We start from the raw sequence: 13,353 nt of genomic DNA, 5'->3' as shown, positions 1-13,353 counted from the left end.
TGTTGCAGTGCATGGGAGAAGAGGAGTGCATTTTTCACACCATCTGACTTCAGGTGCCAACATGAGAAAATTAATTTCTGTAAGCTTCCTATATGCTGGAAAGTGAGAGGAAAGCTTCTTCCAAGGAACAAACTCAAAGGTGCTCTGAATCTACTCTTCACTGGGGCATCTCTAACTGTATTGCAAGTTAGGCTGCATAGTTATCCTCATCTGCTTATGCTGACAATTTAATAATAAAAAGTAAATAATAAAAAGTATATAATTGGTACATGAAAAATGGTTAATTGTCAAAGGAGATTTTGGAGGGACTGGGGACAGGGAACTGCTTGGAAGAGTCCATCACAGAGCCACAAATATGGTGGAAGGGAACATCTTCCTTATGAGTAAGGGCTGAGGGGGCTGAGTCTCTTCAGCTTGGAGGAGTTTGGGGGAATGTCTTGTCAATGTTTATAAATATGCAAAGGGTGAGTGTCAGGAGGATGGAGCCAGGCTCTCCTCACTGATGTCCAACGACAGGAGAAGGGAGAACAGGTGCAAGTTGGAGCACTGGAGGTTCTGTATAAACATAAGGGAAAGCTTTTTCATTGTGAGGGTGACAGAACCCTGGCACAGGCTGCCCAGTGAGGTTTTGGAGTCTCCTTCTCTGGTGACATTCAGAACACACCTGGACACATTCTTGTGTGACCCACACGGGGTGACCTACACCAGAGCTCTGGCAGGAGCCTTGGACTTGATGAGCTCTCAAGGTCCCTTCCAGCCCCTCACATTTTGTGAAGGCAGATGAATTTCTGTTGCTCTTGTACTTCTACCATAAATGGCCATGCCTGACTGCCACTAACTGGAATAGTTTTTCCTTCAGCAAAAATTTATGGCTCTGCTACTATCTTTAGAATCTATTCTTCTGGCTGTGCAACTCCACGTGTCCCACAGTTGACACAAACTTTTGTAATATGTGAGTAGTAGGAAGTCAGTGTCCACTAACACTGCATCAACCCATTGGAGCTTATAAACTGTTTGTTCTATGTTTGTTGCAGTAGAGTTTGCACTTAAAAAACATATGTAGTGATGTTAAACAGGGCAATATCAAAGAAATGTGTCTTGCAGGTAGAGTAAGAAGTGGTAAGGTTGGGGGCATCTGCTGTTTGCAGGGAGCTTTATTTCACATTTTTATCTCCCACTCACAGGATATTTTGTGATAGCTCCCAGGCTCTGGTGTGTCAAAGGAAAAGTTATCATCAGTTGTCTCCATCTCAGGGCTGTGGATAGCCTGGAGTCCAAGCTAGCCCCAATTTAGGTCAGAGCAAGGCAAGAACCATCACTGCACATTTCATTTGCTACTCTGAAGAGAGCTGTTGCAGACTGCAGCACAAGGACTGGAGGTGCACAGGTTGCTGAGATGCACTGCAGTGTTTGGTATTACCTGGAGCTGCCTTCATGCCAAAGGCTGCTGCCCAAGTTATTCTGCATTGCTTGATTCCAGCCAAGAGGTGACGAAAGTGTGAATAACAAAGGCCAGGGCATTCCCTGCCAGGATGGAATGGAGTCTCCAAGCCAAAAAGGGTTGACAGAAAGCATTATTCACAGATAAGTCAGCTCAGAGTCAGCAAGTCATCCAAGAGGTAAGGAATCTGATTTCCTAGCCTAGAACATTCTTTCCTTGGCTTCAGAGTTTAATTGACTTAACCCAAAAGTTAGTGTACAGGCAACTGGCTGGATATCCATTTGCAAAGCCAGTATTATTCTGAAACATTTCTTCCCATTGATTGTAATGTGTATTACATTTATCTAGAAAGGCCAAGATAAGCATCCCTGGGATCTACAGTCAGAGAATCATAGAATAGTTTACATTGGAAGGGATTTTCAAGATCATCTACTAACAACCCCCCTGCTTGGGCAGGGACACCTTCTACTAGACCAGGTTGCTCCAAGGGCCTTCAACACTTCCAGAGATAGGGCATCCAAAACTTCCCTGGGCAACCTCTTCTTGCCTCATCATTCTCACAGTAAAGCATTTCTTCCTGATATCTAACAGAAATCTACCCTCTTCCAGTTTAAGAACATTACTCCTTGTCCTACGGTGTTCCTTTTTTTCTGATTCTCTCAAAGGTTCTCTAGGCTTTCCTGTTCCTTTACTTTTCATTCAAATGGGTAAAGCACATGGCATTAGTGCCCTTTCAAAAAAAATGTATCTACCAAAGACAGCACAGATGGAAGTGTTCATCTAATCTATATGATACCCTCTTTTCACAACTGTATTTCATTTCAGCAGGTTTGTGTGAAACTTGTTGCATAACTTTCACTAACATTTTTTAACTAATGGGACTTCATAAATTAGGCTTCTTTTATTGTCCTGTCCCTAGTTGCATCAAAAATCTTTGGGTAAAAATAAAAAGCACTCTTTTATAAGCCTTCATATTTTCTGTTTACAAGGATTTAACTAACATCTAATAAATTTAATGACCTCTAATAACAAGAGGAAGTGAAATCCTACTTACCAAATTCATGGCTTTCCAATGTATCTTGTGGCTTTATGGCATTTCAGACTGTAGGAATGTAAAAGCTGTTTAAGGAGCTGTTGCTAGGTTCAACTAGCTGCAGAAAACTGTTAAGTTGTTTTTGTTTCTCTTTTATTGCTTAACCTCTGGGGCCTAACTCTGGGCTACCTGATAAAGCAGTCGTTCAGGAACTTTAAACTGTACAAGCTTTGACTTGATAGGCATAGAACAAGGTCTTGTATTAAACACACATTTAAAAAAATAATTTCAAATCTGGAAATTGATTGTGGCTTGACCTACTTATTTTGAAGAGCTCAGTGATCCCTACTTCCTTTGTTTTGCTGATATTATTAGATCTATTGTTCTTTTACCAGAACTCCCAGCTGATAGAAGCAAAATCAATATAGTGCAAAGCTTGTTGGGCAGCCACCCTTCCATTAGAGTCAGGGCCACAATTAACTAAGACTAAGTTATGACATTTCTACTTTTGAAGGTTACAAATGCTTGTATTATTCAGCTTCTGGTATTCTCAGAGGGACAGACTCAAACATGCATGAAGCAAGCTGAAAACAGAGCAGTCTTGTAAAAAAATTCCAAATTACATACTGATTTTTAGTTCATGGCAACCTGAGAATTATAAATCGTGCAAAATTTCTTTGCAATGCTGATTTTTGAAGTGTATATCCAATGTAACACTTCTGAGGATATCTGATGTATCTGCATACCCTTATGTTCACACCTTTCAGGAACCTTTTGGGCTTGCCAGGCTCTCAGGTGCCAACTGCAGCGTGGCACTTGCCCCTGTGGTACAGAGGGGTGTGCAGAGGGATCTCTGAAGATAAAGCCCTTCCAGACACAGTAGCCTGAGCTGGCTCATCTTGGATTGAGGATGCTCAGAGGTCTGTAGTTCAAACACACATCTGCCCAGCTAATGGGGTCAGAACATCTTCTACACATAATGGATTGGTTCTCTCTCGGGTAAAGTGCCTCTAAGAGAAATTGAGAGGAGATCCGTCCTTAAATAAGATTTGATGCAGCCCAGGAGAATGACAATTACAGCTTTTGCTAACACTATTCCTAAGGCAAAGTCATGCTGTATAGGAAACAGGATGATGGAGTATTCAGGGAGCTTTTTTAGTGTAGTGACAAGTCCATGCTATGGAAAAGTTCTATGGGAGAGGAAATGAAGCTCACATAAGTGGCTTTTCCATGGGAGATCATAAGAAGTGTCCCTGTATGGGTCACCTTGGTAAAGTCTTGAGTTATTTTCTTCTGCATATAAGTGCAGCTGGTGATGGCAATGGATATTATTATCCAGCAGGTGAAAAACATAAGAGCCACCCCTGGGGTTAAAGTTCAGGGAGTCAACCAACATGTAGAGTAAAAGAGGTGATCAGAAAGAGCTGCCAAAATTAAGTTAGGGCTGCAACTAGAATTCCCTCCTTTGCTGGAGCTTAGCATGTCCCATGGCATAACTCTCATCAGGGTGCTGGAGTAGAGCTGGGCACAAATGGTTATAGGGGAGGTTTGGGCTCCATCTCCACCTGAGCTTTGTCACTGCCATCCTCATGGCAGTCATTCTTAATGGTGTCATTCTTAATTCATTACTATACATACCTTTCAGAGCCTTTGTGGGGTAAAAGATGAGAGAATACAGACTCCTGTAGTGTAAATATATCCCAGTGGTAAGGATTAATGAATATAGATTTCCTCAGGTGTACTGCAGTATTTTCTATTGTTTAGAAACACTGCACATCATTATTTTATGGAGAAGTAAAATATGTAAAAACATTTCTGTGGAGTTCTCCTCTAAATCTAACACAGATGGGTTTTTTCCTTTTTTTATTTTTTTTAAGCAACTATTTAATAAAATCTGACACTTAGCAATGTTTTGAAATAATTTTTGCTGCTTTGCCAGCAGTTGGCTTTGCTGTGAATCTCTAAAGACAAATCCATCTACAGTGAATCTAGCAAAATTCAGCTCCGTGTTGTATGTCAGGGTTGAGGACTACTTGTCAGCTCTGGCACTGTCAGATTTTATCTTTAAATATGACAGGCAATTTGTTCAGGGAGCACTTCTGAATGACAAGATATAGTAGTGTTGTAAAACATGGCACCTGTGTGGTATGCCCTGCCTTTGTGGACATCAGAGGCTATTGTTTCCTTTGCTATTAGACAGCCACAGTCACACAATACAGTGTGTAAAATGTTCACAGAAACCTTTTAAATAAAGTAGCAGGAAAGTAGATACCCTCCGGTCATTTAAGTCAAGCCATTTATCATTTTATCTTATAAAACACAACATTCACTAGAATATGATTTAAAGAGAAAAGCAAATGCTCTGCTGAGCAAGGCTGGTGCAAGCTGAGGATTTGAACCAAGCTGTAATAAAAGGCTTTTATCTTGAAAGTGCCAGGCAATAGAAAAATTAGGATTTGAACTCCTTCATAATCAGGCAGGTGGCAAGAGCCACTCAGAGGGCTGTTGTTGACCTGTAGGATGAATGAAGTCCCAGTGAAATTCTCCCTGTTTGCTGCATTGGAGCGTTCTGGAATGGGGCAGTAAGAGCAGAAGATGCAACATTCATGCACTAATAGATGTGGTTTAAAAATACATAGATAGAGGGTAATAGTGGATAATGTTCTTGGAATATAAGCAGATCAAACTAGCAAAAACTGAAGTGAGACACACTGTGGGTTTGCCACTGCCAACATCAAGGGAGGGTTTCTCCACCCTGCAGCAGCCATGTTCCCCTGGGGAGGGGTAAGGAGTTTTCTTCAGAACATGAGTTTAAAACTGAGTAAATCCAGAAAAACCTGGTACTAAAGAGACACTGTATGCAAGCATATCCCAGGATGTCTGTCCTTCAGCAATACTAACAGTCTTCTTGCTCTGCTGAGAGGGCATGGTGATTATATCCTAGAGAAAGTGGGAGAGGGCCAACTGGTTCTTTTAAAAGTAAAACCAAATCCCTTTTAGACTGGTTTTGGTGTGTTTCTGTTATCTCAGAAGTAGACAAGGTTCTGTTGACTGAATGCCCTCTGCTCCTACATGTGCATGTCAGCAAAGACCATCCTGTCCCTTGCTGTTCTGCTGGTACACAACCCTGCAGGCAGAAACCAACCCACTCCTGAACCCCCTTTAAAGACTGAACTACTGCCAGTACCCCTTCATCTTCATCTACACATGAAGCTGCTCTAAAGTGAGAGGGAGAAGCTCTGCTCTTAGTGATTAAAGGACCTCTTTAATCTCTGGTGTGCATTTCACTTGCCCCCAACTGCAGCTCCAGTGGATGTGTGAGATGGGAAGCTGGACTAAGGCCATTCTGTGCAGATTGCCCAAGAGCAAGAGAAGTATCAAAAGTTAGGGGTTTGCTTTGCAGCAGCTCTGTGATCAAGCCATGTTAGTGTCCTGGTGTCATGGAAGGCATGCAATAGTTGTTATTGTCTCAAGTCCTGGAAATTAGCGACTCTGTAAGAACCTGCGTTGGTTTTTATATAAGAAGAAAGCATCCAGACTTTTTCTTTACAGCTGAATGCAGAAGAAGTGAACTCAGCAAACTCAAACACTAGGTGGCAAACCCGGAGACACCAGTTTTAAACGTGTAGTGGCAGCAAAGCCACCATCTCCACTGTTGCAGCCTGCCCCAATGAGAGCATCTGTTGTAGGTGAACAGAGAGCCTTTCATGAAGCTGATGGGTGACAGGATGGGGTCAGTGGTTAGAAAGATGCAGCATATGTGCAGTTGGAGCCCTCACTGGGAGGATTTGGCATAGTTTAAATATACTTTTGAGTTTCCTCTTCTGGCTAGAAATTAAGTTTTATCTCCTCACCTGGGTTTTACTACTTTAAAGGAAAGTCTGCAGCTGAAGAAGAGAGGTAGCCTGTGCTGTTTCCTTTGTGAGACAAAACTGTTTGTCACGTTCATTCTTGGTGTGATTTCCCTGTCTTCAGTAGAAGAATGTGATATGTTAGTTTTTAAAATAGTATTAATTGCATTCAGCTCTTTATGAATTCCTCTCAGATATTTTTCTCTGTTTCTTTTTTACATGAAAGGTTGACATAACTTTAGAGCCACTGGGAAAACAGTACATTCATCTTATCTATGCAAAGATCTTATGACAGTTATGTCCATATTCTGAGATGGTTTCCATAATAAATGGAAAGCAAGAAGCAGCTCCAGAGGATTAATTATTCCACCTGTTTTTGACATTTCCTTCAGGTTAGGATAAACTGTCTCTGAAGAAGCCTTTCTTTTCCCACTAACTCCAGGGAGAGCTAAGCTAATTTACTTGTCAGGTAGCTAAATTTGGCTGAGGAAAGTCATCCTTAGTCATCTAAGTCCCTTGACTTTCTTCCAGACATCGAAGCCAAGATAGATCACAAAGGTGTTTTTGAAGAATGTTTGCCTTCTCTCTGTTCACAAGCACTTGACCATCTGTGCTATGTTAACTTCATAATGGAATCTAATTCAAAGGGCTTTTAAAAACAAAGAGAAAGATTTAATTGTAACTAATAGAGATGGATGATTGGTATGGTCACACAGAGCAACATAAATCTTTGTGCCATGCCCAATGCTAAAAAGCAGGCAAACTAAATAGCTCAGCAAACTCATATACTTAAGCATCAGAAAGGCATCCAGGGAAAGGTTTTCAGACCTTGTGTCCATTAGGAGGGCAGATAAACACCCAGTGAAGTAATTTTGCCTGCCCATCACTGAATAACATACTTTGAAATGAAGTGCTGCAGATCAGCTCCACCCTCCTCAAGCAAGAGGCCTGGCCAGCAGCTTCAGAGAGCAGAAAACCCCTCAAGCATTAATGAGAGAACCACATACATCCAAATTAACTGCTCCAAATAATAGGTGCAGCTCTGTAGTGTGTCTCTCAAATACTGTGTCTTTAGTGGGGTCTGTGTTGGGCAGCTGCATAAAAAGGATTTGGATTAAGGAGCAGGAAGGACTTTTATTCAAAGGCAGAAATGGAAAATCTGGGGTAGAAGTGAACTGATCAGCAGTGAAAGAAGATACAGACCCATCTCAATAACTGCACCAGAGAATAATCTTTTGCTTTTATAGCAGTTTCTCTGTTCAAATACTCTAATTCAAATATTTCTGTTACAGGAAGACTGAGATGTGCCAGCTAGGAAGGAGCAGTGCATCCTCTTACTCTACAAATGCAGTGCACTGATGAGCATGAGTACTTCCTTCTATAGAATAGTCCACAGACATCATTTAATGTTATCTGCAGTAAAAGTATTTTGGGTGTTTTTAGTGGAAATAATAGGTGTTTGTTTCAGCGGGCTCCTTGTGTCCTCAGTTTGCCTTGTGTAAGCCATCAAGGTGGTTATTGTATCAGTGTGGGCAAATCAAAATAATGACACAAATACACAGGAATGGCTTCTTTTGGCTGGGGAAAATTGCAGTTCAGTGATGTACAAGATGCCATTCCCCTCTGGGCATGAAACATGACAGACATGGTTATCCACAGCTATAGGAAGTCTGAGATGTCAGGAAATGGAAGCACATATGCACAAGCTTCATTTACTTTCCCAGCTGCCCAGGAGGAAGCTTTGAGTCTGTGGTAATGGAGTGAGCAAGAAATGTAATGGAAAGAAACTCAGAGAGGCTGGAAGAAGCTGCTGGACATGCATGAAAGCAGAAAGGTAGGTGGGAGTGTTCCTCCACAGTTTACTGTGGTGTTTTGCAGAAAGTGGTGCTTTTGGTAGAGTAAATAAGATAACATGTTCTGTGATATTTAAAGGAATCAAGTTGAAGCATGAAATTTTTTGCATAACTCTTCTATCTGAAGCAAAAGACCTTGGTACCCCTGTAGACCAAGCTTGGCTTAGGAAGACAGGCTCAGATGCTTGCACTGATGCTTTTTAACACTTTCTCCTAAATGAGGAGAAGCCTCTCAGAAAATGAAAGCATTCTTATCATGTATTCCTCTCTGACTTGTCCTAAAGACTTTTGAATTTATGACCAGCTTTAATCAAATATGAAATAGAAATCCAAGTCTAAAAGATGAAAGTTCAAAAAAAAACCACTTTTATGAAGTTTGGAATATGGCAAAAGAAGGGAGATGTATAGCAGTGCCTTTTCCATGGAGGAGGCAGCAGAACAAGGCTGTCACTGTCCCATTGCAGCAGACAGCTTGTCAGTCAGTCACAGCAAGGTCCATGGCCTTGAGAGAGGACATACTAAAAACCATGGAGAAAGCAGGGCTGTTGTGGTGGGGGGACAGGGCCAGGATTTTGGTGACAGAAAAATGAAATCCATGGGAAATTAGGCTTCATTAGGGCTGCTGCTCACAAAGCAACTTCTTGGTAACCCTGGGAAAAGTACAACTCTCACTGCCTTATACTTAAAAATCAAGAGTGATATTCCAAGTGCTTTGAATCATTGAATGATTTGGGTTGAAATGGACCTTCAATGTCCTTAAAGGGAGCTTTGGCTATACAGAAGCTGACATTCTTCAAGAAGTTTTCTTCCAAGAATTATCTGCAATGAGCACACATTCTTAACTCATGTTTGCTTGTACTAGCCAGGCTGACACTTGGTAGATTGGGCCAGAGATTGAGCTTTTCAGCCAACCAGCAAAGCACTCAAGCATATATTTAAATCTAAGTTGTGTGAGTTTCCCAGCTGATAAAGTGTGTAAGTGCTTTGCTGGATCAGGGCTGGTCCTTTGCACCTCAGTTTTCTAAGTTTCTGAGCAGAGGTTATTTCGGTACAATAAATCATTTAACCTGGTTTCCTACAGAAGTGTGATGTTTGTAATGGTGCTATAGGCTCATACACATCTGTTAGTTCTGTACACTGGTCACCCAGGGACCCCCTGAAGAGGTTGAGTTTCTGCAGTTTTCATGAAAGTAGGAAGGAGATATTATTAATATCAGTCATATATACTGGTGGGATAAAACTTTAGTAGCAAACACCATATCCAGAACAATTATTCTGAATTTTAACCCAAAGGGGAAATTTTTTCCTTGCCAAGGGACATTTGTGGCAGACATGCAGACCTGAGCATTATCCAGAAGCAATGCAAACCTCCTCTGTGGCTGTGCAGGTGTCAGCAAGTTTGGTGGCTGCCTGGCCACAGGCTCCCTCCCTCTGCACCTTCCTAAACTCCCAGAAGGGAAACAGAAAAGAAAGGTGGCCTGGACAGACTGAGTCCTAGGATGAAGAACAAAATACCTTGTCCAATCACAGTGTTACCTGAGATAACATTTCTGTTATTCCTACAAAGAGTTGACAATTACACTGCAGCTTTATTTTGGTTTGCTTTTCTTTGAAATCAACTGAATATCAATCTACAATCGATACAGAAAGTTGCCCATAGGCACTTCCACCTTCCAGTCTGCTTCGTGGATCAGCTGCTGGTAATTTATACACAGTCAATAAGACACATTTCAAAATCGAGTTTTCTCTCCCAAAAGGCAAAACTGCTCTAATTTGCAGCTGGATATGAGCTGGGCAAACAACACACTCCTGGAGAAAATGTAATTTCTAATTTACAAGAAACTTCAGTGAAAGATTAGATCTGATCTACTCTCTATGCAAGTCATCTATGGATATTTATATTATGATAACTGGAGAGCATGAATTGCTGGTTTTCCTTTTGGGTATCTTTTTCATTTGTTTGTTTAGCAAAACCTGCAGGGGAAACTAGAACAACTATAATTACAGTCACAGGTACAAGTTGTGGGGTCTGTAGATAATAAGCTACAAGGCATTTTTATTGTGCTTTTTTATTATTATTTAGCTCCAGAATTCTTTTTTTTTTCCCAAGACAATCCATCTGTACTTTGTAGGAAGGAGAATCAAAGCAATAGCTGTCAAATATCAGTGAGATAGCAGATTTACAAATTAATCCCATTGCTTGGTATTTCCACAAAGGTCGAAATCTATAATTGGTGCTAGAAACTATAATTAACTTATTAGAAGCACTGGGGCAGCTAGGTGTGCAAAATGGCAGCAGGTGTGTAATATCATTAGAAATACTCTGTATAAAAAGCACCTCTGAGTTTTATCCCTTTAGTTTCATGCTTTCAGCTGCCAATTTGATTGGTTAAGTAGTTTTGGGCCATGCAATACTCTTTCTTTTGGATTGATGTGTTTATTACTTTTTGTGACAGGGGATCCCAAGGCAGATGTTCAATAAAGAAACAAGCTGCTACAGAGCAGAGTAAAGAGATAGGTGGTGTAGATGCAGGAAATTGGGAAAGTTATCATATGTGCTAAGTTGTTATTGAAGATTTTGCTCCCAGCATTTGTAGCAGTTGTGTTATATACTCTTCCACAGACAGTAATCTAACAGGGAATTATTGAAAGCCAAGTGCCAAGATTTCAAATTGCACTCTGTGATCTGGAGCTGCTGCTCAAAGAGGGAGCTGGAGCTTTGAAATTATAAAGACATGGCCATGTCATTTTTAGGAGAAATCTGTGTGAGCTCTTGGAGCAGCTTTGCTCATGCAGAGCCTTTGCTCACTGAGATGCTTTCCCTTGGCACCTTGTGCCATCATTTATGTTAGCACAAAGTGAGGGAAAATCATTACTGGAAAGGAATATAGTTCAGAATTTGGATAAAGTGTGAACAAATTATAGTTGTGCAGAGATCTGATTTATGGATTGGTCAAAGCCAAATCCTGCTCTGTCTTCTGAAGTAGAAATGCAGGATCATCACATTTAAGTGAGTGGGAATACACAGGTGGATACACAGGGAAAAGGAAGAAGAGAGACAGGGGATTTAATTCTTATAACTGTTCATAGCTTGGTTTGTTTTTTGCTTAGTCCTAAAGAGGAAAGAAAATGTATGTTTCTTTTATGGCTTTCAGAAACTTTTGAACACTCCTGCAGGGGAAGAAAGCAGATATTTTCCAGAGAGGCTTTGTGGCATATCTTTTTTAAGTGTTTTAAAAGGAAGCAATAGGATGATAAACATAAAAATCTCCCTTTTAATTGATTTAGTATATTTTGCTGGTTTTGTGACTTTAACTTACTGTATTACAAATAGATATGAGTAGAGCTAATAATTCATGTGAGAGAAAAATCCAATTAGATTTTTCTGAATGCCCCTAAAGCTTCTGCCCAGAAGCAGAAGCTGGCCAGCACGTCTGAATGATTCTGAGAGGAAACTCTTCTGCTCTGCCCGTGGTCTTTTATCCCTTGCTTTCCTTTGGTTTCTTGGTGGCAAGTATTAGTGTCAGCCCTGAAACAGTATTCTTCCACCTGTGTTTTGAAGGGCTGAGTGTCTGGTTCTGCCTTTCACCACCTCTGAAGCACTTCCTGCCTCTCCCCTCTCATCTCTGACCTCTGTGAGGCTCTGCTGCTCAAACACCACTGGGCACAAAGTGCTGCCCTGCCTTCCCTTGCAAACAAGGAGGTGTGACTGTGCCATCCCAGCTCTTCCCACTCCTCTCTGTGTTGACAGTCACTTGAAACCTCCCTTCTATGGCTGTAGGACTGCAGCAGAGTCATTCCTCCCAGGCAGTGCCTATCTGCACCCTCTGCCTCTCATTTATAAATTATGGCCTGGGCTACAAGGGAAAAGATGTGTAATGGTCTCTTGCTGTCTGTGGGCAGAAATGGTGTTCAAATTCACCCAGTCCTGAGGGCCAAGACTTACCATGGCCTGAAATGGCAGATTTCATGGGCTGGGACAGGTATTCCAGGTCACTTCCCAGCTTTGCATTCTCCTCTAACTGGAAAGCTACTGAAGCCTTGAGGGGGAAGAAAAAGGAAGTTATCTGATTTAGACTAATTATTAGACTTTATCAGACCAGGCTAAACAATATGCAATTTAGAATTTCTGTTGACACAACCACGAGAGGTGCCAAGGAAGCATTAAACATGTGAGGCAGAAAAGAAAAAGTTGTGACAACAAAGTTGTGTTAGAACAGGGGTGAGCCTAAAGCTCAAGAGCACTTTCAGTGATGGGATGTGTTTCATCAGTGTGTCTCAAAGCACAAAGACAGCTGGAAGAGAAAATACAGTCCTTAGGATGTGAAGAGCAGAGACACAGGGAAGAGGAGAATCATGCTAAAAAGCAATATAAGCAGTGACGTTTTTAAAACAAACCACTGTGGTTGCTGCATTGTACAAACCTAATAAGACATAGTGAAAAATATTGGATTTATTTTTACAAGTTAAAAGTGACCTTGTTGGCCTTATGAATGGATTCACTTCTCACAGTACCTCTTAAGGGCATTAGGGTTATGACTAACTCATAAAAATAAATCCAATATTTTCCCCTTGGCCATGTCATATCCAGTGTTGGAATTCAGCTGTGAGAACTGGTGGGGCTCCGACTTTCATTTAGTTTGACCTCCCATTATGAGAAGTACCCAGCTCTCAATCCTGGTGGGCTGCAGCATAATTCCACCACAGTCATATCACATACTGAGTGGAAATAGAGAAAAAAATCAAAGAAGGCCTTGAAAATAGAGGGTCGTGCAACACAGTGTGTAAGTGGAAACAACGTATGAAAGGAATAAGTCTTTCAAATACTGATAAAGTTTTCTCCTTCCCTGTTTTTTATTTGACCAGCCTAGTCATACACTGAGTATGGAAAAAACAAAAATCTAAGCTAATGTTTTACCTCGTACAGTTACACATTTATGTTGGAATCAGAGGAACTTGAAAAATCCAGTCAAGAAAACAGCCAGAAAACAAATGGTTTAAAAATGGTGTTGAGGGCTTTAAAGGTGCTCAACATACCTACCTAGTTTTGGGAGAGATACAACTTGTACTGAGCACTAACCTAGTCCAAAGCAGTTGGAAAAAGTAGAAAAAACTGTTTTCAGCACCTATGGAAGTCTATAGCTGTGAATCTGAAGCTTTGTTGCTGTAGCTTAT

The sequence above is a fragment of the Calypte anna genome, chromosome 11 (assembly GCF_003957555.1).
Source record: "Calypte anna isolate BGI_N300 chromosome 11, bCalAnn1_v1.p, whole genome shotgun sequence".
Classification (NCBI taxonomy): Eukaryota; Metazoa; Chordata; class Aves; order Apodiformes; family Trochilidae; genus Calypte; species Calypte anna.
Note: the sequence above shows the minus strand (reverse complement) of the source record.